The following is a 23,585-nucleotide window of genomic DNA, read 5'->3' on the forward strand; positions in this document are numbered from 1 at the left end:
GAGCCGAAAACGCTTTTTTGACATTTTTGGCACTTTTGACTGACAATATGATTTTTAGCAAAAAACGCACCCAAAAGTTGAAGTTCTCATTTGATGTTCAAGAAATTGTTATTTTATGCCACATTGTAAGTTTAAAATTCAAATCAGTCATAGAGCCAAAAACGCTTTTTTGACACTTTTGACTGACAAAATGATTTTGTTTAGAAACAAATGCACCCAAAAGTTGAAGTTCTCATTTGCAGTTCAAGAAAGTGTTATTTTATGCAACGTTGTAAGTTTAAAATTCAAAACAGTCATAGAGCCGAAAACGCTTTTTTGACATTTTTGGCACTTTTGACTGACAAAATGATTTTTTTTAGCAACAAATGCACCCAAAAGTTTAAGTTCTCATTTGATGCTCAAGAAAGTTTTATATTTTCTCATGTTGTCAGTTGAAACTTCAAACCAGTAATAGTTAGAGCCGAAAACACTTTTTTGACACTTTTGGCACTTTTGACTGACAAAATGATTTTTTTTTTAAACAAATGCACCCAAAAGTTGAAGTTCTCATTTGCAGTTCAAGAAAGTGTTATTTTATGCAACGTTGTAAGTTTAAAATTCAAAACAGTCATAGAGCCGAAAACGCTTTTTTGACATTTTTGGCACTTTTGACTGAAAAAGTAATTTTTTAGCAAAAAACGCACCCAAAAGTTGAAGTTCTCATTTGATGTTCAAGAAAGTGTTATTTTATGCCACATTGTAAGTTTAAAATTCAAAACAGTCATAGAGCCGAAAACGCTTTTTTGACACTTTTGGTACTTTTGACTGAAAAAATGATTTTCTTTTAGCAACAAATGCACCCAAAAGTTGAAGTTCTCATTTGATGTTCAAGAAAGTTTTATTTTTTCTCATGTTGTCAGTTGAAACTTCAAACCAGTAATAGTTAGAGCCGAAAACACTTTTTTGACACTTTTGGCACTTTTGACTGACAAAATGATTTTTTTTAGAAACAAATGCACCCAAAAGTCAAAGTTCTCATTTGCAGTTCAAGAAAGTGTTATTTTATGCAACGTTGTAAGTTTAAAATTCAAAACAGTCATACAGCCGAAAATGCTTTTTTCGACATTTTTGGCACTTTTGACTGACAAAATGATTTTTTAGCAAAAAACGCACCCAAAAGTCAAAGTTCTCATTTGCAGTTCAAGAAAGTGTTATTTTATGCAACGTTGTAAGTTTAAAATTCAAAACAGTCATAGAGCCGAAAACGCTTTTTTGACATTTTTGGCACTTTTGACTGACAAAATGATTTTTAGCAAAAAACGCACCCAAAAGTTGAAGTTCTCGTTTGATGTTCAAGAAATTGTTATTTTATGCCACATTGTAAGTTTAAAATTCAAAACAGTCATAGAGCCGAAAACACTTTTTTGACACTTTTGGCACTTTTGACTGACAAAATGATTTTTTTTAGAAACAAATGCACCCAAAAGTTGAAGTTCTCATTTGCAGTTCAAGAAAGTGTTATTTTATGCCACATTGTAAGTTTAAAATTCAAAACAGTCATAGAGCCGAAAACACTTTTTTGACACTTTTGGTACTTTTGACTGACAAAATGATTTTTTAGCAAAAAACGCACCCAAAAGTTGAAGTTCTCATTTGATGTTCAAGAAAGTGTTATTTTATGCAACGTTGTAAGTTTAAAATTCAAAACAGTCATAGAGCCGAAAACGCTTTTTTGACATTTTTGGCACTTTTGACTGACAAAATGATTTTTTAGCAAAAAACGCACCCAAAAGTTGAAGTTCTCATTTGATGTTCAAGAAATTGTTATTTTATGCCACATTGTAAGTTTAAAATTCAAAACAGTCATAGAGCCGAAAACACTTTTTTGACACTTTTGACTGACAAAATGATTTTTTTTAGCAACAAATGCACCCAAAAGTTGAAGTTCTCATTTGATGTTCAAGAAAGTTTTATTTTTTCTCATGTTGTCAGTTGAAATTTCAAACCAGTAATAGTTAGAGCCGAAAACGCTTTTTTGACACTTTTGGTACTTTTGACTGACAAAATGATTTTTTTTAGCAACAAATGCACCCAAAAGTTGAAGTTCTCATTTGATGTTCAAGAAAGTCTTATTTTTTCTCATGTTGTCAGTTGAAATTTCAAACCAGTAATAGTTAGAGCCGAAAACACTTTTTTGACACTTTTGGCACTTTTGAGTGACAAAATGATTTTTTTTAGAAACAAATGCACCCAAAAGTTGAAGTTCTCATTTGATGTTCAAGAAAGTTTTATTTTTTCTCATGTTGTCAGTTGAAACTTCAAACCAGTAATAGTTAGAGCCGAAAACACTTTTTAGACACTTTTGACTGACAAAATGATTTTTTTTAGAAACAAATGCACCCAAGAGTTGAAGTTCTCATTTGATGTTCAAGAAATTGTTATTTTATGCCACATTGTAAGTTTAAAATTCAAAACAGTCATAGAGCCGAAAACGCTTTTTTGAGACTTTTGGCACTTTTGACTGACAAAATGATTTTTTTTAGCAACAAATGCACCCAAAAGTTGAAGTTCTCATTTGATGTTCAAGAAATTGTTATTTTATGCCACATTGTAAGTTTAAAATTCAAAACAGTCATAGAGCCGAAAACGCTTTTTTGAGACTTTTGGCACTTTTGACTGACAAAATGATTTTTTTTAGCAACAAATGCACCCAAAAGTTGAAGTTCTCATTTGATGTTCAAGAAAGTTTTATTTTTTCTCATGTTGTCAGTTGAAACTTCAAACCAGTAATAGTTAGAGCCGAAAACACTTTTTTGACACTTTTGGCACTTTTGACTGACAAAATGATTTTTTTTAGAAACAAATGTACCCAAAAGTTGAAGTTCTCATTTGATATTCAAGAAAGTTTTATTTTTTCTCATGTTGTCAGTTGAAACTTCAAACCAGTAATAGTTAGAGCCGAAAACACTTTTTTGACACTTTTGGCACTTTTGACTGACAAAATGTTTTTTTTTAGAAACAAATGCACCCAAAAGTTGAAGTTCTCATTTGCAGTTCAAGAAAGTGTTATTTTATGCAACGTTGTAAGTTTAAAATTCAAAACAGTCATAGTTAGAGCCGAAAACGCTTTTTTGACATTTTTGGCACTTTTGACTGACAAAATGATTTTTTAGCAAAAAACGCACCCAAAAGTTGAAGTTCTCATTTGATGTTCAAGAAATTGTTATTTTATGCCACATTGTAAGTTTAAAATTCAAAACAGTCATAGAGCCGACAACGCTTTTTTGACACTTTTGGCACTTTTGACTGACAAAATGATTTTTTTTAGCAACAAATGCACCCAAAAGTTGAAGTTCTCATTTGATGTTCAAGAAAGTTTTATTTTTTCTCATGTTGTCAGTTGAAACTTCAAACCAGTAATAGTTAGAGCCGAAAACACTTTTTTGACACTTTTGGCACTTTTGACTGACAAAATGATTTTTTTTAGAAACAAATGCACCCAAAAGTCAAAGTTCTCATTTGCAGTTCAAGAAAGTGTTATTTTATGCAACGTTGTAAGTTTAAAATTCAAAACAGTCATAGAGCCGAAAATGCTTTTTTCGACATTTTTGGCACTTTTGACTGACAAAATGATTTTTTAGCAAAAAACGCACCCAAAAGTCAAAGTTCTCATTTGCAGTTCAAGAAAGTGTTATTTTATGCAACGTTGTAAGTTTAAAATTCAAAACAGTCATAGAGCCGAAAACGCTTTTTTGACATTTTTGGCACTTTTGACTGACAAAATGATTTTTTAGCAAAAAATGCACCCAAAAGTTGAAGTTCTCATTTGATGTTCAAGAAATTGTTATTTTATGCCACATTGTAAGTTTAAAATTCAAAACAGTCATAGAGCCGAAAACACTTTTTTGACACTTTTGGTACTTTTGACTGACAAAATGATTTTTTTTAGCAACAAATGCACCCAAAAGTTGAAGTTCTCATTTGATGTTCAAGAAAGTTTTATTTTTTCTCATGTTGTCAGTTGAAATTTCAAACCAGTAATAGTTAGAGCCGAAAACGCTTTTTTGACACTTTTGGTACTTTTGACTGACAAAATGATTTTTTTTAGCAACAAATGCACCCAAAAGTTGAAGTTCTCATTTGATGTTCAAGAAAGTTTTATTTTTTCTCATGTTGTCAGTTGAAATTTCAAACCAGTAATAGTTAGAGCCGAAAACACTTTTTTGACACTTTTGGCACTTTTGAGTGACAAAATGATTTTTTTTAGAAACAAATGCACCCAAAAGTTGAAGTTCTCATTTGATGTTCAAGAAAGTTTTATTTTTTCTCATGTTGTCAGTTCAAACTTCAAACCAGTAATAGTTAGAGCCGAAAACACTTTTTTGACACTTTTGGCACTTTTGACTGACAAAATGATTTTTTTTAGAAACAAATGCACCCAAAAGTCAAAGTTCTCATTTGCAGTTCAAGAAAGTGTTATTTTATGCAACGTTGTAAGTTTAAAATTCAAAACAGTCATAGAGCCGAAAACGCTTTTTTGACATTTTTGGCACTTTTGACTGACAAAATGATTTTTTTTTTTAAACAAATGCACCCAAAAGTTGAAGTTCTCATTTGCAGTTCAAGAAAGTGTTATTTTATGCAACGTTGTAAGTTTAAAATTCAAAACAGTCATAGAGCCGAAAACGCTTTTTTGACATTTTTGGCACTTTTGACTGAAAAAATAATTTTTTAGCAAAAAACGCACCCAAAAGTTGAAGTTCTCATTTGATGTTCAAGAAAGTGTTATTTTATGCCACATTGTAAGTTTAAAATTCAAAACAGTCATAGAGCCGAAAACGCTTTTTTGACACTTTTGGTACTTTTGACTGACAAAATGATTTTCTTTTAGCAACAAATGCACCCAAAAGTTGAAGTTCTCATTTGATGTTCAAGAAAGTTTTATTTTTTCTCATGTTGTCAGTTGAAACTTCAAACCAGTAATAGTTAGAGCCGAAAACACTTTTTTGACACTTTTGGCACTTTTGACTGACAAAATGATTTTTTTTAGAAACAAATGCACCCAAAAGTCAAAGTTCTCATTTGCAGTTCAAGAAAGTGTTATTTTATGCAACGTTGTAAGTTTAAAATTCAAAACAGTCATAGAGCCGAAAATGCTTTTTTCGACATTTTTGGCACTTTTGACTGACAAAATGATTTTTTAGCAAAAAACGCACCCAAAAGTCAAAGTTCTCATTTGCAGTTCAAGAAAGTGTTATTTTATGCAACGTTGTAAGTTTAAAATTCAAAACAGTCATAGAGCCGAAAACGCTTTTTTGACATTTTTGGCACTTTTGACTGACAAAATGATTTTTTAGCAAAAAACGCACCCAAAAGTGGAAGTTCTCATTTGATGTTCAAGAAATTGTTATTTTATGCCACATTGTAAGTTTAAAATTCAAAACAGTCATAGAGCCGAAAACACTTTTTTGACACTTTTGGTACTTTTGACTGACAAAATGATTTTTTTTAGCAACAAACGCACCCAAAAGTTGAAGTTCTCATTTGATGTTCAAGAAATTTTTTATTCTATGCCACATTGTAAGTTTAAAATTCAAAACAGTCATAGAGCCGAAAACGCTTTTTTGACATTTTTGGCACTTTTACTGACAAAATGATTTTTAGCAAAAACAAATGCACCCAAAAGTTGAAGTTCTCATTTGATGTTCAAGAAAGTTTTATTTTTTCTCATGTTGTCAGTTGAAACTTCAAACCAGTAATAGTTAGAGCCGAAAACACTTTTTTGACACTTTTGGTACTTTTAAATGACAAAATGATTTTTTTTAGAAACAAATGCACCCAAAAGTTGAAGTTCTCATTTGCATTTCAAGAAAGTGTTATTTTATGCCACTTTGTAAGTTTAAAATTCAAAACAGTCATAGAGCTGAAAACGCTTTTTGGATATTTTTGGCACTTTTGACTGACAAAATGATTTTTTAGCAAAAAACGCACCCAAAAGTTGAAGTTCTCATTTGATGTTCAAGAAATTGTTATTTTATGCCACATTGTAAGTTCAAAATTCAAAACAGTCATAGAGCCGAAAATGCTTTTTTGACACTTTTGGTACTTTTGACTGACAAAATGATTTCTTTTAGCAACAAATGCACCCAAAAGTTGAAGTTCTCATTTGATGTTCAAGAAAGTTTTATTTTTTCTCATGTTGTCAGTTGAAACTTCAAACCAGTAATAGTTAGAGCCGAAAACACTTTTTTGACACTTTTGGTACTTTTGACTGACAAAATGGTTTTTTTTAGAAACAAATGCACCCAAAAGTTGAAGTTCTCATTTGATGTTCAAGAAAGTTTTATTTTTTCTCATGTTGTCAGTTGAAACTTCAAACCAGTAATAGTTAGAGCCGAAAACACTTTTTTGACACTTTTGGTACTTTTGACTGACAAAATGATTTTTTTTAGAAACAAATGCACCCAAAAGTTGAAGTTCTCATTTGCATTTCAAGAAAGTGTTATTTTATGCCACTTTGTAAGTTTAAAATTCAAAACAGTCATAGAGCCGAAAACGCTTTTTTGACACTTTTGGTACTTTTGACTGACAAAATGATTTTTTTTAGCAACAAATGCACCCAAAAGTTGAAGTTCTCATTTGATGTTCAAGAAAGTTTTATTTTTTATCATGTCGTCAGTTGAAACTTCAAACCAGTAATAGTTAGAGCCGAAAACACTTTTTTGACACTTTTGACTGACAAAATGATTTTTTTTAGAAAAAAATGCACCCAAAAGTTGAAGTTCTCATTTGCAGTTCAAGAAAGTTTTATTTTATGCAACGTTGTAAGTTTAAAATTCAAAACAGTCATAGAGCCGAAAACGCTTTTTTGACATTTTTGGCACTTTTACTGACAAAATGATTTTTAGCAAAAAACGGACCCAAAAGTTGAAGTTCTCATTTGATGTTCAAGAAATTGTTATTTTATGCCACATTGTAAGTTTAAAATTCAAAACAGTCATAGAGCCGAAAACGCTTTTTTGACACTTTTGGCACTTTTGACTGACAAAATGATTCTTTAGCAACAAACGCACCCAAAAGTTGAAGTTCTCATTTGATGTTCAAGAAATTGTTATTCTATGCCACATTGTAAGTTTAAAATTCAAAACAGTCATAGAGCCAAAAACGCTTTTTTGACACTTTTGGTACTTTTGACTGACAAAATGATTTTTTTTAGCAATAAATGCACCCAAAAGTTGAAGTTCTCATTTGATGTTCAAGAAAGTTTTATTTTTTCTCATGTTGTCAGTTGAAACTTCAAACCAGTAATAGTTAGAGCCGAAAACACTTTTTTGACACTTTTGGCACTTTTGACTGACAAAATGATTTTTTTTAGAAACAAATGCACCCAAAAGTTGAAGTTCTCATTTGCAGTTCAAGAAAGTGTTATTTTGTGCAACGTTGTAAGTTTAAAATTCAAAACAGTCATAGAGCCGAAAACGCTTTTTTGACATTTTTGGCACTTTTGACTGACAAAATGATTTTTTAGCAAAAAACGCACCCAAAAGTTGAAGTTCTCATTTGATGTTCAAGAAATTGTTATTTTATGCCACATTGTAAGTTTAAAATTCAAAAGAGTCATAGAGCCGAAAACACTTTTTTGACACTTTTGGTACTTTTGACTGACAAAATGATTTTTTTTAGAAACAAATGCACCCAAAAGTTGAAGTTCTCATTTGCATTTCAAGAAAGTGTTATTTTATGCCACTTTGTAAGTTTAAAATTCAAAACAGTCATAGAGCCGAAAACGCTTTTTTGACATTTTTGGCACTTTTGACTGACAAAATGATTTTTTAGCAAAAAACGCACCCAAAAGTTGAAGTTCTCATTTGATGTTCAAGAAATTGTTATTTTATGCCACATTGTAAGTTTAAAATTCAAAACAGTCATAGAGCCGAAAACGCTTTTTTGACACTTTTGGTACTTTTGACTGACAAAATGATTTTTTTTAGCAACAAATGCACCCAAAAGTTGAAGTTCTCATTTGATGTTCAAGAAAGTTTTATTTTTTCTCATGTTGTCAGTTGAAACTTCAAACCAGTAATAGTTAGAGCCGAAAACACTTTTTTGACACTTTTGGTACTTTTGACTGACAAAATGATTTTTTTTAGAAACAAATGCACCCAAAAGTTGAAGTTCTCATTTGCATTTCAAGAAAGTGTTATTTTATGCCACTTTGTAAGTTTAAAATTCAAAACAGTCATAGAGCCGAAAACGCTTTTTGGATATTTTTGGCACATTTGACTGACAAAATGATTTTTTAGCAAAAAACGCACCCAAAAGTTGAAGTTTTCATTTGATGTTCAAGAAATTGTTATTTTATGCCACATTGTAAGTTTAAAATTCAAAACAGTCATAGAGCCGAAAACGCTTTTTTGACACTTTTGGTACTTTTGACTGACAAAATGATTTTTTTTAGCAACAAATGCACCCAAAAGTTGAAGTTCTCATTTGATGTTCAAGAAAGTTTTATTTTTTATCATGTCGTCAGTTGAAACTTCAAACCAGTAATAGTTAGAGCCGAAAACACTTTTTTGACACTTTTGACTGACAAAATGATTTTTTTTAGAAACAAATGCACCCAAAAGTTGAAGTTCTCATTTGCAGTTCAAGAAAGTTTTATTTTATGCAACGTTGTAAGTTTAAAATTCAAAACAGTCATAGAGCCGAAAACGCTTTTTTGACATTTTTGGCACTTTTACTGACAAAATGATTTTTAGCAAAAAACGCACCCAAAAGTTGAAGTTCTCATTTGATGTTCAAGAAATTGTTATTTTATGCCACATTGTAAGTTTAAAATTCAAAACAGTCATAGAGCCGAAAACGCTTTTTTGACACTTTTGGCACTTTTGACTGACAAAATGATTCTTTAGCAACAAACGCACCCAAAAGTTGAAGTTCTCATTTGATGTTCAAGAAATTGTTATTCTATGCCACATTGTAAGTTTAAAATTCAAAACAGTCATAGAGCCAAAAACGCTTTTTTGACACTTTTGGTACTTTTGACTGACAAAATGATTTTTTTTAGCAATAAATGCACCCAAAAGTTGAAGTTCTCATTTGATGTTCAAGAAAGTTTTATTTTTTCTCATGTTGTCAGTTGAAACTTCAAACCAGTAATAGTTAGAGCCGAAAACACTTTTTTGACACTTTTGGCACTTTTGACTGACAAAATGATTTTTTTTAGAAACAAATGCACCCAAAAGTTGAAGTTCTCATTTGCATTTCAAGAAAGTGTTATTTTATGCCACTTTGTAAGTTTAAAATTCAAAACAGTCATAGAGCCGAAAACGCTTTTTTGACATTTTTGGCACTTTTGACTGACAAAATGATTTTTTAGCAAAAAACGCACCCAAAAGTTGAAGTTCTCATTTGATGTTCAAGAAATTGTTATTTTATGCCACATTGTAAGTTTAAAATTCAAAACAGTCATAGAGCCGAAAACGCTTTTTTGACACTTTTGGTACTTTTGACTGACAAAATGATTTTTTTTAGCAACAAATGCACCCAAAAGTTGAAGTTCTCATTTGATGTTCAAGAAAGTTTTATTTTTTCTCATGTTGTCAGTTGAAACTTCAAACCAGTAATAGTTAGAGCCGAAAACACTTTTTTGACACTTTTGGTACTTTTGACTGACAAAATGATTTTTTTTAGAAACAAATGCACCCAAAAGTTGAAGTTCTCATTTGCATTTCAAGAAAGTGTTATTTTATGCCACTTTGTAAGTTTAAAATTCAAAACAGTCATAGAGCCGAAAACGCTTTTTGGATATTTTTGGCACATTTGACTGACAAAATGATTTTTTAGCAAAAAACGCACCCAAAAGTTGAAGTTTTCATTTGATGTTCAAGAAATTGTTATTTTATGCCACATTGTAAGTTTAAAATTCAAAACAGTCATAGAGCCGAAAACGCTTTTTTGACACTTTTGGTACTTTTGACTGACAAAATGATTTTTTTTAGCAACAAATGCACCCAAAAGTTGAAGTTCTCATTTGATGTTCAAGAAAGTTTTATTTTTTATCATGTCGTCAGTTGAAACTTCAAACCAGTAATAGTTAGAGCCGAAAACACTTTTTTGACACTTTTGACTGACAAAATGATTTTTTTTAGAAACAAATGCACCCAAAAGTTGAAGTTCTCATTTGCAGTTCAAGAAAGTTTTATTTTATGCAACGTTGTAAGTTTAAAATTCAAAACAGTCATAGAGCCGAAAACGCTTTTTTGACATTTTTGGCACTTTTACTGACAAAATGATTTTTAGCAAAAAACGCACCCAAAAGTTGAAGTTCTCATTTGATGTTCAAGAAATTGTTATTTTATGCCACATTGTAAGTTTAAAATTCAAAACAGTCATAGAGCCGAAAACGCTTTTTTGACACTTTTGGCACTTTTGACTGACAAAATGATTCTTTAGCAACAAACGCACCCAAAAGTTGAAGTTCTCATTTGATGTTCAAGAAATTGTTATTCTATGCCACATTGTAAGTTTAAAATTCAAAACAGTCATAGAGCCAAAAACGCTTTTTTGACACTTTTGGTACTTTTGACTGACAAAATGATTTTTTTTAGCAATAAATGCACCCAAAAGTTGAAGTTCTCATTTGATGTTCAAGAAAGTTTTATTTTTTCTCATGTTGTCAGTTGAAACTTCAAACCAGTAATAGTTAGAGCCGAAAACACTTTTTTGACACTTTTGGCACTTTTGACTGACAAAATGATTTTTTTTAGAAACAAATGCACCCAAAAGTTGAAGTTCTCATTTGCATTTCAAGAAAGTGTTATTTTATGCCACTTTGTAAGTTTAAAATTCAAAACAGTCATAGAGCCGAAAACGCTTTTTTGACATTTTTGGCACTTTTGACTGACAAAATGATTTTTTAGCAAAAAACGCACCCAAAAGTTGAAGTTCTCATTTGATGTTCAAGAAATTGTTATTTTATGCCACATTGTAAGTTTAAAATTCAAAACAGTCATAGAGCCGAAAACGCTTTTTTGACACTTTTGGTACTTTTGACTGACAAAATGATTTTTTTTAGCAACAAATGCACCCAAAAGTTGAAGTTCTCATTTGATGTTCAAGAAAGTTTTATTTTTTCTCATGTTGTCAGTTGAAACTTCAAACCAGTAATAGTTAGAGCCGAAAACACTTTTTTGACACTTTTGGTACTTTTGACTGACAAAATGATTTTTTTTAGAAACAAATGCACCCAAAAGTTGAAGTTCTCATTTGCATTTCAAGAAAGTGTTATTTTATGCCACTTTGTAAGTTTAAAATTCAAAACAGTCATAGAGCCGAAAACGCTTTTTGGATATTTTTGGCACTTTTGACTGACAAAATGATTTTTTAGCAAAAAACGCACCCAAAAGTTGAAGTTCTCATTTGATGTTCAAGAAATTGTTATTTTATGCCACATTGTAAGTTTAAAATTCAAAAGAGTCATAGAGCCGAAAACACTTTTTTGACACTTTTGGTACTTTTGACTGACAAAATGATTTTTTTTAGAAACAAATGCACCCAAAAGTTGAAGTTCTCATTTGCATTTCAAGAAAGTGTTATTTTATGCCACATTGTAAGTTTAAAATTCAAAACAGTCATAGAGCCGAAAACGCTTTTTTGAGACTTTTGGCACTTTTGACTGACAAAATGATTTTTTTTAGCAACAAATGCACCCAAAAGTTGAAGTTCTCATTTGATGTTCAAGAAATTGTTATTTTATGCCACATTGTAAGTTTAAAATTCAAAACAGTCATAGAGCCGAAAACGCTTTTTTGAGACTTTTGGCACTTTTGACTGACAAAATGATTTTTTTTAGCAACAAATGCACCCAAAAGTTGAAGTTCTCATTTGATGTTCAAGAAAGTTTTATTTTTTCTCATGTTGTCAGTTGAAACTTCAAACCAGTAATAGTTAGAGCCGAAAACACTTTTTTGACACTTTTGGCACTTTTGACTGACAAAATGATTTTTTTTAGAAACAAATGTACCCAAAAGTTGAAGTTCTCATTTGATATTCAAGAAAGTTTTATTTTTTCTCATGTTGTCAGTTGAAACTTCAAACCAGTAATAGTTAGAGCCGAAAACACTTTTTTGACACTTTTGGCACTTTTGACTGACAAAATGTTTTTTTTTAGAAACAAATGCACCCAAAAGTTGAAGTTCTCATTTGCAGTTCAAGAAAGTGTTATTTTATGCAACGTTGTAAGTTTAAAATTCAAAACAGTCATAGTTAGAGCCGAAAACGCTTTTTTGACATTTTTGGCACTTTTGACTGACAAAATGATTTTTTAGCAAAAAACGCACCCAAAAGTTGAAGTTCTCATTTGATGTTCAAGAAATTGTTATTTTATGCCACATTGTAAGTTTAAAATTCAAAACAGTCATAGAGCCGACAACGCTTTTTTGACACTTTTGGCACTTTTGACTGACAAAATGATTTTTTTTAGCAACAAATGCACCCAAAAGTTGAAGTTCTCATTTGATGTTCAAGAAAGTTTTATTTTTTCTCATGTTGTCAGTTGAAACTTCAAACCAGTAATAGTTAGAGCCGAAAACACTTTTTTGACACTTTTGGCACTTTTGACTGACAAAATGATTTTTTTTAGAAACAAATGCACCCAAAAGTCAAAGTTCTCATTTGCAGTTCAAGAAAGTGTTATTTTATGCAACGTTGTAAGTTTAAAATTCAAAACAGTCATAGAGCCGAAAATGCTTTTTTCGACATTTTTGGCACTTTTGACTGACAAAATGATTTTTTAGCAAAAAACGCACCCAAAAGTCAAAGTTCTCATTTGCAGTTCAAGAAAGTGTTATTTTATGCAACGTTGTAAGTTTAAAATTCAAAACAGTCATAGAGCCGAAAACGCTTTTTTGACATTTTTGGCACTTTTGACTGACAAAATGATTTTTTAGCAAAAAATGCACCCAAAAGTTGAAGTTCTCATTTGATGTTCAAGAAATTGTTATTTTATGCCACATTGTAAGTTTAAAATTCAAAACAGTCATAGAGCCGAAAACACTTTTTTGACACTTTTGGTACTTTTGACTGACAAAATGATTTTTTTTAGCAACAAATGCACCCAAAAGTTGAAGTTCTCATTTGATGTTCAAGAAAGTTTTATTTTTTCTCATGTTGTCAGTTGAAATTTCAAACCAGTAATAGTTAGAGCCGAAAACGCTTTTTTGACACTTTTGGTACTTTTGACTGACAAAATGATTTTTTTTAGCAACAAATGCACCCAAAAGTTGAAGTTCTCATTTGATGTTCAAGAAAGTTTTATTTTTTCTCATGTTGTCAGTTGAAATTTCAAACCAGTAATAGTTAGAGCCGAAAACACTTTTTTGACACTTTTGGCACTTTTGAGTGACAAAATGATTTTTTTTAGAAACAAATGCACCCAAAAGTTGAAGTTCTCATTTGATGTTCAAGAAAGTTTTATTTTTTCTCATGTTGTCAGTTCAAACTTCAAACCAGTAATAGTTAGAGCCGAAAACACTTTTTTGACACTTTTGGCACTTTTGACTGACAAAATGATTTTTTTTAGAAACAAATGCACCCAAAAGTCAAAGTTCTCATTTGCAGTTCAAGAAAGTGTTATTTTATGCAACGTTGTAAGTTTAAAATTCAAAACAGTCATAGAGCCGAAAACGCTTTTTTGACATTTTTGGCACTTTTGACTGACAAAATGATTTTTTTTTTTAAACAAATGCACCCAAAAGTTGAAGTTCTCATTTGCAGTTCAAGAAAGTGTTATTTTATGCAACGTTGTAAGTTTAAAATTCAAAACAGTCATAGAGCCGAAAACGCTTTTTTGACATTTTTGGCACTTTTGACTGAAAAAATAATTTTTTAGCAAAAAACGCACCCAAAAGTTGAAGTTCTCATTTGATGTTCAAGAAAGTGTTATTTTATGCCACATTGTAAGTTTAAAATTCAAAACAGTCATAGAGCCGAAAACGCTTTTTTGACACTTTTGGTACTTTTGACTGACAAAATGATTTTCTTTTAGCAACAAATGCACCCAAAAGTTGAAGTTCTCATTTGATGTTCAAGAAAGTTTTATTTTTTCTCATGTTGTCAGTTGAAACTTCAAACCAGTAATAGTTAGAGCCGAAAACACTTTTTTGACACTTTTGGCACTTTTGACTGACAAAATGATTTTTTTTAGAAACAAATGCACCCAAAAGTCAAAGTTCTCATTTGCAGTTCAAGAAAGTGTTATTTTATGCAACGTTGTAAGTTTAAAATTCAAAACAGTCATAGAGCCGAAAATGCTTTTTTCGACATTTTTGGCACTTTTGACTGACAAAATGATTTTTTAGCAAAAAACGCACCCAAAAGTCAAAGTTCTCATTTGCAGTTCAAGAAAGTGTTATTTTATGCAACGTTGTAAGTTTAAAATTCAAAACAGTCATAGAGCCGAAAACGCTTTTTTGACATTTTTGGCACTTTTGACTGACAAAATGATTTTTTAGCAAAAAACGCACCCAAAAGTGGAAGTTCTCATTTGATGTTCAAGAAATTGTTATTTTATGCCACATTGTAAGTTTAAAATTCAAAACAGTCATAGAGCCGAAAACACTTTTTTGACACTTTTGGTACTTTTGACTGACAAAATGATTTTTTTTAGCAACAAACGCACCCAAAAGTTGAAGTTCTCATTTGATGTTCAAGAAATTTTTTATTCTATGCCACATTGTAAGTTTAAAATTCAAAACAGTCATAGAGCCGAAAACGCTTTTTTGACATTTTTGGCACTTTTACTGACAAAATGATTTTTAGCAAAAACAAATGCACCCAAAAGTTGAAGTTCTCATTTGATGTTCAAGAAAGTTTTATTTTTTCTCATGTTGTCAGTTGAAACTTCAAACCAGTAATAGTTAGAGCCGAAAACACTTTTTTGACACTTTTGGTACTTTTAAATGACAAAATGATTTTTTTTAGAAACAAATGCACCCAAAAGTTGAAGTTCTCATTTGCATTTCAAGAAAGTGTTATTTTATGCCACTTTGTAAGTTTAAAATTCAAAACAGTCATAGAGCTGAAAACGCTTTTTGGATATTTTTGGCACTTTTGACTGACAAAATGATTTTTTAGCAAAAAACGCACCCAAAAGTTGAAGTTCTCATTTGATGTTCAAGAAATTGTTATTTTATGCCACATTGTAAGTTCAAAATTCAAAACAGTCATAGAGCCGAAAATGCTTTTTTGACACTTTTGGTACTTTTGACTGACAAAATGATTTCTTTTAGCAACAAATGCACCCAAAAGTTGAAGTTCTCATTTGATGTTCAAGAAAGTTTTATTTTTTCTCATGTTGTCAGTTGAAACTTCAAACCAGTAATAGTTAGAGCCGAAAACACTTTTTTGACACTTTTGGTACTTTTGACTGACAAAATGGTTTTTTTTAGAAACAAATGCACCCAAAAGTTGAAGTTCTCATTTGATGTTCAAGAAAGTTTTATTTTTTCTCATGTTGTCAGTTGAAACTTCAAACCAGTAATAGTTAGAGCCGAAAACACTTTTTTGACACTTTTGGTACTTTTGACTGACAAAATGATTTTTTTTAGAAACAAATGCACCCAAAAGTTGAAGTTCTCATTTGCATTTCAAGAAAGTGTTATTTTATGCCACTTTGTAAGTTTAAAATTCAAAACAGTCATAGAGCCGAAAACGCTTTTTTGACACTTTTGGTACTTTTGACTGACAAAATGATTTTTTTTAGCAACAAATGCACCCAAAAGTTGAAGTTCTCATTTGATGTTCAAGAAAGTTTTATTTTTTATCATGTCGTCAGTTGAAACTTCAAACCAGTAATAGTTAGAGCCGAAAACACTTTTTTGACACTTTTGACTGACAAAATGATTTTTTTTAGAAAAAAATGCACCCAAAAGTTGAAGTTCTCATTTGCAGTTCAAGAAAGTTTTATTTTATGCAACGTTGTAAGTTTAAAATTCAAAACAGTCATAGAGCCGAAAACGCTTTTTTGACATTTTTGGCACTTTTACTGACAAAATGATTTTTAGCAAAAAACGGACCCAAAAGTTGAAGTTCTCATTTGATGTTCAAGAAATTGTTATTTTATGCCACATTGTAAGTTTAAAATTCAAAACAGTCATAGAGCCGAAAACGCTTTTTTGACACTTTTGGCACTTTTGACTGACAAAATGATTCTTTAGCAACAAACGCACCCAAAAGTTGAAGTTCTCATTTGATGTTCAAGAAATTGTTATTCTATGCCACATTGTAAGTTTAAAATTCAAAACAGTCATAGAGCCAAAAACGCTTTTTTGACACTTTTGGTACTTTTGACTGACAAAATGATTTTTTTTAGCAATAAATGCACCCAAAAGTTGAAGTTCTCATTTGATGTTCAAGAAAGTTTTATTTTTTCTCATGTTGTCAGTTGAAACTTCAAACCAGTAATAGTTAGAGCCGAAAACACTTTTTTGACACTTTTGGCACTTTTGACTGACAAAATGATTTTTTTTAGAAACAAATGCACCCAAAAGTTGAAGTTCTCATTTGCAGTTCAAGAAAGTGTTATTTTGTGCAACGTTGTAAGTTTAAAATTCAAAACAGTCATAGAGCCGAAAACGCTTTTTTGACATTTTTGGCACTTTTGACTGACAAAATGATTTTTTAGCAAAAAACGCACCCAAAAGTTGAAGTTCTCATTTGATGTTCAAGAAATTGTTATTTTATGCCACATTGTAAGTTTAAAATTCAAAAGAGTCATAGAGCCGAAAACACTTTTTTGACACTTTTGGTACTTTTGACTGACAAAATGATTTTTTTTAGAAACAAATGCACCCAAAAGTTGAAGTTCTCATTTGCATTTCAAGAAAGTGTTATTTTATGCCACTTTGTAAGTTTAAAATTCAAAACAGTCATAGAGCCGAAAACGCTTTTTTGACATTTTTGGCACTTTTGACTGACAAAATGATTTTTTAGCAAAAAACGCACCCAAAAGTTGAAGTTCTCATTTGATGTTCAAGAAATTGTTATTTTATGCCACATTGTAAGTTTAAAATTCAAAACAGTCATAGAGCCGAAAACGCTTTTTTGACACTTTTGGTACTTTTGACTGACAAAATGATTTTTTTTAGCAACAAATGCACCCAAAAGTTGAAGTTCTCATTTGATGTTCAAGAAAGTTTTATTTTTTCTCATGTTGTCAGTTGAAACTTCAAACCAGTAATAGTTAGAGCCGAAAACACTTTTTTGACACTTTTGGTACTTTTGACTGACAAAATGATTTTTTTTAGAAACAAATGCACCCAAAAGTTGAAGTTCTCATTTGCATTTCAAGAAAGTGTTATTTTATGCCACTTTGTAAGTTTAAAATTCAAAACAGTCATAGAGCCGAAAACGCTTTTTGGATATTTTTGGCACATTTGACTGACAAAATGATTTTTTAGCAAAAAACGCACCCAAAAGTTGAAGTTTTCATTTGATGTTCAAGAAATTGTTATTTTATGCCACATTGTAAGTTTAAAATTCAAAACAGTCATAGAGCCGAAAACGCTTTTTTGACACTTTTGGTACTTTTGACTGACAAAATGATTTTTTTTAGCAACAAATGCACCCAAAAGTTGAAGTTCTCATTTGATGTTCAAGAAAGTTTTATTTTTTATCATGTCGTCAGTTGAAACTTCAAACCAGTAATAGTTAGAGCCGAAAACACTTTTTTGACACTTTTGACTGACAAAATGATTTTTTTTAGAAACAAATGCACCCAAAAGTTGAAGTTCTCATTTGCAGTTCAAGAAAGTTTTATTTTATGCAACGTTGTAAGTTTAAAATTCAAAACAGTCATAGAGCCGAAAACGCTTTTTTGACATTTTTGGCACTTTTACTGACAAAATGATTTTTAGCAAAAAACGCACCCAAAAGTTGAAGTTCTCATTTGATGTTCAAGAAATTGTTATTTTATGCCACATTGTAAGTTTAAAATTCAAAACAGTCATAGAGCCGAAAACGCTTTTTTGACACTTTTGGCACTTTTGACTGACAAAATGATTCTTTAGCAACAAACGCACCCAAAAGTTGAAGTTCTCATTTGATGTTCAAGAAATTGTTATTCTATGCCACATTGTAAGTTTAAAATTCAAAACAGTCATAGAGCCAAAAACGCTTTTTTGACACTTTTGGTACTTTTGACTGACAAAATGATTTTTTTTAGCAATAAATGCACCCAAAAGTTGAAGTTCTCATTTGATGTTCAAGAAAGTTTTATTTTTTCTCATGTTGTCAGTTGAAACTTCAAACCAGTAATAGTTAGAGCCGAAAACACTTTTTTGACACTTTTGGCACTTTTGACTGACAAAATGATTTTTTTTAGAAACAAATGCACCCAAAAGTTGAAGTTCTCATTTGCATTTCAAGAAAGTGTTATTTTATGCCACTTTGTAAGTTTAAAATTCAAAACAGTCATAGAGCCGAAAACGCTTTTTTGACATTTTTGGCACTTTTGACTGACAAAATGATTTTTTAGCAAAAAACGCACCCAAAAGTTGAAGTTCTCATTTGATGTTCAAGAAATTGTTATTTTATGCCACATTGTAAGTTTAAAATTCAAAACAGTCATAGAGCCGAAAACGCTTTTTTGACACTTTTGGTACTTTTGACTGACAAAATGATTTTTTTTAGCAACAAATGCACCCAAAAGTTGAAGTTCTCATTTGATGTTCAAGAAAGTTTTATTTTTTCTCATGTTGTCAGTTGAAACTTCAAACCAGTAATAGTTAGAGCCGAAAACACTTTTTTGACACTTTTGGTACTTTTGACTGACAAAATGATTTTTTTTAGAAACAAATGCACCCAAAAGTTGAAGTTCTCATTTGCATTTCAAGAAAGTGTTATTTTATGCCACTTTGTAAGTTTAAAATTCAAAACAGTCATAGAGCCGAAAACGCTTTTTGGATATTTTTGGCACATTTGACTGACAAAATGATTTTTTAGCAAAAAACGCACCCAAAAGTTGAAGTTTTCATTTGATGTTCAAGAAATTGTTATTTTATGCCACATTGTAAGTTTAAAATTCAAAACAGTCATAGAGCCGAAAACGCTTTTTTGACACTTTTGGTACTTTTGACTGACAAAATGATTTTTTTTAGCAACAAATGCACCCAAAAGTTGAAGTTCTCATTTGATGTTCAAGAAAGTTTTATTTTTTATCATGTCGTCAGTTGAAACTTCAAACCAGTAATAGTTAGAGCCGAAAACACTTTTTTGACACTTTTGACTGACAAAATGATTTTTTTTAGAAACAAATGCACCCAAAAGTTGAAGTTCTCATTTGCAGTTCAAGAAAGTTTTATTTTATGCAACGTTGTAAGTTTAAAATTCAAAACAGTCATAGAGCCGAAAACGCTTTTTTGACATTTTTGGCACTTTTACTGACAAAATGATTTTTAGCAAAAAACGCACCCAAAAGTTGAAGTTCTCATTTGATGTTCAAGAAATTGTTATTTTATGCCACATTGTAAGTTTAAAATTCAAAACAGTCATAGAGCCGAAAACGCTTTTTTGACACTTTTGGCACTTTTGACTGACAAAATGATTCTTTAGCAACAAACGCACCCAAAAGTTGAAGTTCTCATTTGATGTTCAAGAAATTGTTATTCTATGCCACATTGTAAGTTTAAAATTCAAAACAGTCATAGAGCCAAAAACGCTTTTTTGACACTTTTGGTACTTTTGACTGACAAAATGATTTTTTTTAGCAATAAATGCACCCAAAAGTTGAAGTTCTCATTTGATGTTCAAGAAAGTTTTATTTTTTCTCATGTTGTCAGTTGAAACTTCAAACCAGTAATAGTTAGAGCCGAAAACACTTTTTTGACACTTTTGGCACTTTTGACTGACAAAATGATTTTTTTTAGAAACAAATGCACCCAAAAGTTGAAGTTCTCATTTGCATTTCAAGAAAGTGTTATTTTATGCCACTTTGTAAGTTTAAAATTCAAAACAGTCATAGAGCCGAAAACGCTTTTTTGACATTTTTGGCACTTTTGACTGACAAAATGATTTTTTAGCAAAAAACGCACCCAAAAGTTGAAGTTCTCATTTGATGTTCAAGAAATTGTTATTTTATGCCACATTGTAAGTTTAAAATTCAAAACAGTCATAGAGCCGAAAACGCTTTTTTGACACTTTTGGTACTTTTGACTGACAAAATGATTTTTTTTAGCAACAAATGCACCCAAAAGTTGAAGTTCTCATTTGATGTTCAAGAAAGTTTTATTTTTTCTCATGTTGTCAGTTGAAACTTCAAACCAGTAATAGTTAGAGCCGAAAACACTTTTTTGACACTTTTGGTACTTTTGACTGACAAAATGATTTTTTTTAGAAACAAATGCACCCAAAAGTTGAAGTTCTCATTTGCATTTCAAGAAAGTGTTATTTTATGCCACTTTGTAAGTTTAAAATTCAAAACAGTCATAGAGCCGAAAACGCTTTTTGGATATTTTTGGCACTTTTGACTGACAAAATGATTTTTTAGCAAAAAACGCACCCAAAAGTTGAAGTTCTCATTTGATGTTCAAGAAATTGTTATTTTATGCCACATTGTAAGTTTAAAATTCAAAAGAGTCATAGAGCCGAAAACACTTTTTTGACACTTTTGGTACTTTTGACTGACAAAATGATTTTTTTTAGAAACAAATGCACCCAAAAGTTGAAGTTCTCATTTGCATTTCAAGAAAGTGTTATTTTATGCCACTTTGTAAGTTTAAAATTCAAAACAGTCATAGAGCCGAAAACGCTTTTTTGACATTTTTGGCACTTTTGACTGACAAAATGATTTTTTAGCAAAAAACGCACCCAAAAGTTGAAGTTCTCATTTGATGTTCAAGAAATTGTTATTTTATGCCACATTGTAAGTTTAAAATTCAAAACAGTCATAGAGCCGAAAACGCTTTTTTGACACTTTTGGTACTTTTGACTGACAAAATGATTTTTTTTAGCAACAAATGCACCCAAAAGTTGAAGTTCTCATTTGATGTTCAAGAAAGTTTTATTTTTTCTCATGTTGTCAGTTGAAACTTCAAACCAGTAATAGTTAGAGCCGAAAACACTTTTTTGACACTTTTGGTACTTTTGACTGACAAAATGATTTTTTTTAGAAACAAATGCACCCAAAAGTTGAAGTTCTCATTTGCATTTCAAGAAAGTGTTATTTTATGCCACTTTGTAAGTTTAAAATTCAAAACAGTCATAGAGCCGAAAACGCTTTTTGGATATTTTTGGCACTTTTGACTGACAAAATGATTTTTTAGCAAAAAACGCACCCAAAAGTTGAAGTTTTCATTTGATGTTCAAGAAATTGTTATTTTATGCCACATTGTAAGTTTAAAATTCAAAACAGTCATAGAGCCGAAAACGCTTTTTTGACACTTTTGGTACTTTTGACTGACAAAATGATTTTTTTTAGCAACAAATGCACCCAAAAGTTGAAGTTCTCATTTGATGTTCAAGAAAGTTTTATTTTTTATCATGTCGTCAGTTGAAACTTCAAACCAGTAATAGTTAGAGCCGAAAACACTTTTTTGACACTTTTGACTGACAAAATGATTTTTTTTAGAAACAAATGCACCCAAAAGTTGAAGTTCTCATTTGCAGTTCAAGAAAGTTTTATTTTATGCAACGTTGTAAGTTTAAAATTCAAAACAGTCATAGAGCCGAAAACGCTTTTTTGACATTTTTGGCACTTTTACTGACAAAATGATTTTTAGCAAAAAACGCACCCAAAAGTTGAAGTTCTCATTTGATGTTCAAGAAATTGTTATTTTATGCCACATTGTAAGTTTAAAATTCAAAACAGTCATAGAGCCGAAAACGCTTTTTTGACACTTTTGGCACTTTTGACTGACAAAATGATTCTTTAGCAACAAACGCACCCAAAAGTTGAAGTTCTCATTTGATGTTCAAGAAATTGTTATTCTATGCCACATTGTAAGTTTAAAATTCAAAACAGTCATAGAGCCAAAAACGCTTTTTTGACACTTTTGGTACTTTTGACTGACAAAATGATTTTTTTTAGCAATAAATGCACCCAAAAGTTGAAGTTCTCATTTGATGTTCAAGAAAGTTTTATTTTTTCTCATGTTGTCAGTTGAAACTTCAAACCAGTAATAGTTAGAGCCGAAAACACTTTTTTGACACTTTTGGCACTTTTGACTGACAAAATGATTTTTTTAGAAACAAATGCACCCAAAAGTTGAAGTTCTCATTTGCAGTTCAAGAAAGTGTTATTTTATGCAACGTTGTAAGTTTAAAATTCAAAACAGTCATAGAGCCGAAAACGCTTTTTTGACATTTTTGGCACTTTTGACTGACAAAATGATTTTTTAGCAAAAAACGCTCCCAAAAGTTGAAGTTCTCATTTGATGTTCAAGAAATTGTTATTTTATGCCACATTGTAAGTTTAAAATTCAAAACAGTCATAGAGCCGAAAACACTTTTTTGACACTTTTGGTACTTTTGACTGACAAAATGATTTTTTTTAGAAACAAATGCACCCAAAAGTTGAAGTTCTCATTTGCATTTCAAGAAAGTGTTATTTTATGCCACTTTGTAAGTTTAAAATTCAAAACAGTCATAGAGCCGAAAACGCTTTTTTGACATTTTTGGCACTTTTGACTGACAAAATGATTTTTTAGCAAAAAACGCACCCAAAAGTTGAAGTTCTCATTTGATGTTCAAGAAATTGTTATTTTATGCCACATTGTAAGTTTAAAATTCAAAACAGTCATAGAGCCGAAAACGCTTTTTTGACACTTTTGGTACTTTTGACTGACAAAATGATTTTTTTTAGCAACAAATGCACCCAAAAGTTGAAGTTCTCATTTGATGTTCAAGAAAGTTTTATTTTTTCTCATGTTGTCAGTTGAAACTTCAAACCAGTAATAGTTAGAGCCGAAAACACTTTTTTGACACTTTTGACTGAACAAATGAATTTTTTTAGAAACAAATGCACCCAAAAGTTGAAGTTCTCATTTGCAGTTCAAGAAAGTGTTATTTTATGCAACGTTGTAAGTTTAAAATTCAAAACAATCATAGAGCCAAAAACGCTTTTTTGACATTTTTTGCACTTTTGACTGACAAAATGATTTTTTTTAGCAAAAAACGCACCCAAAAGTTGAAGTTCTCATTTGATGTTCAAGAAATTGTTATTTTATGCCACTTTGTAAGTTTAAAATTCAAAACAGTCATAGAGCCGAAAACGCTTCTTGGATATTTTTGGCACTTTTGACTGACAAAATGATTTTTTAGCAAAAAACGCACCCAAAAGTTGAAGTTCTCATTTGATGTTCAAGAAATTGTTATTTTATGCCACATTGTAAGTTTAAAATTCAAAACAGTCATAGAGCCGAAAACGCTTTTTTGACACTTTTGGTACTTTTGACTGACAAAATGATTTTTTTTAGCAACAAATGCACCCAAAAGTTGAAGTTCTCATTTGATGTTCAAGAAAGTTTTATTTTTTCTCATGTCGTCAGTTGAAACTTCAAACCAGTAATAGTTAGAGCCGAAAACACTTTTTTGACACTTTTGACTGACAA

This window comes from Oryzias latipes, chromosome 16 (assembly GCF_053564925.1).
Source record: "Oryzias latipes strain Hd-rR chromosome 16, Olatipes_Hd-rR_3.1".
Taxonomy (NCBI): Eukaryota; Metazoa; Chordata; class Actinopteri; order Beloniformes; family Adrianichthyidae; genus Oryzias; species Oryzias latipes.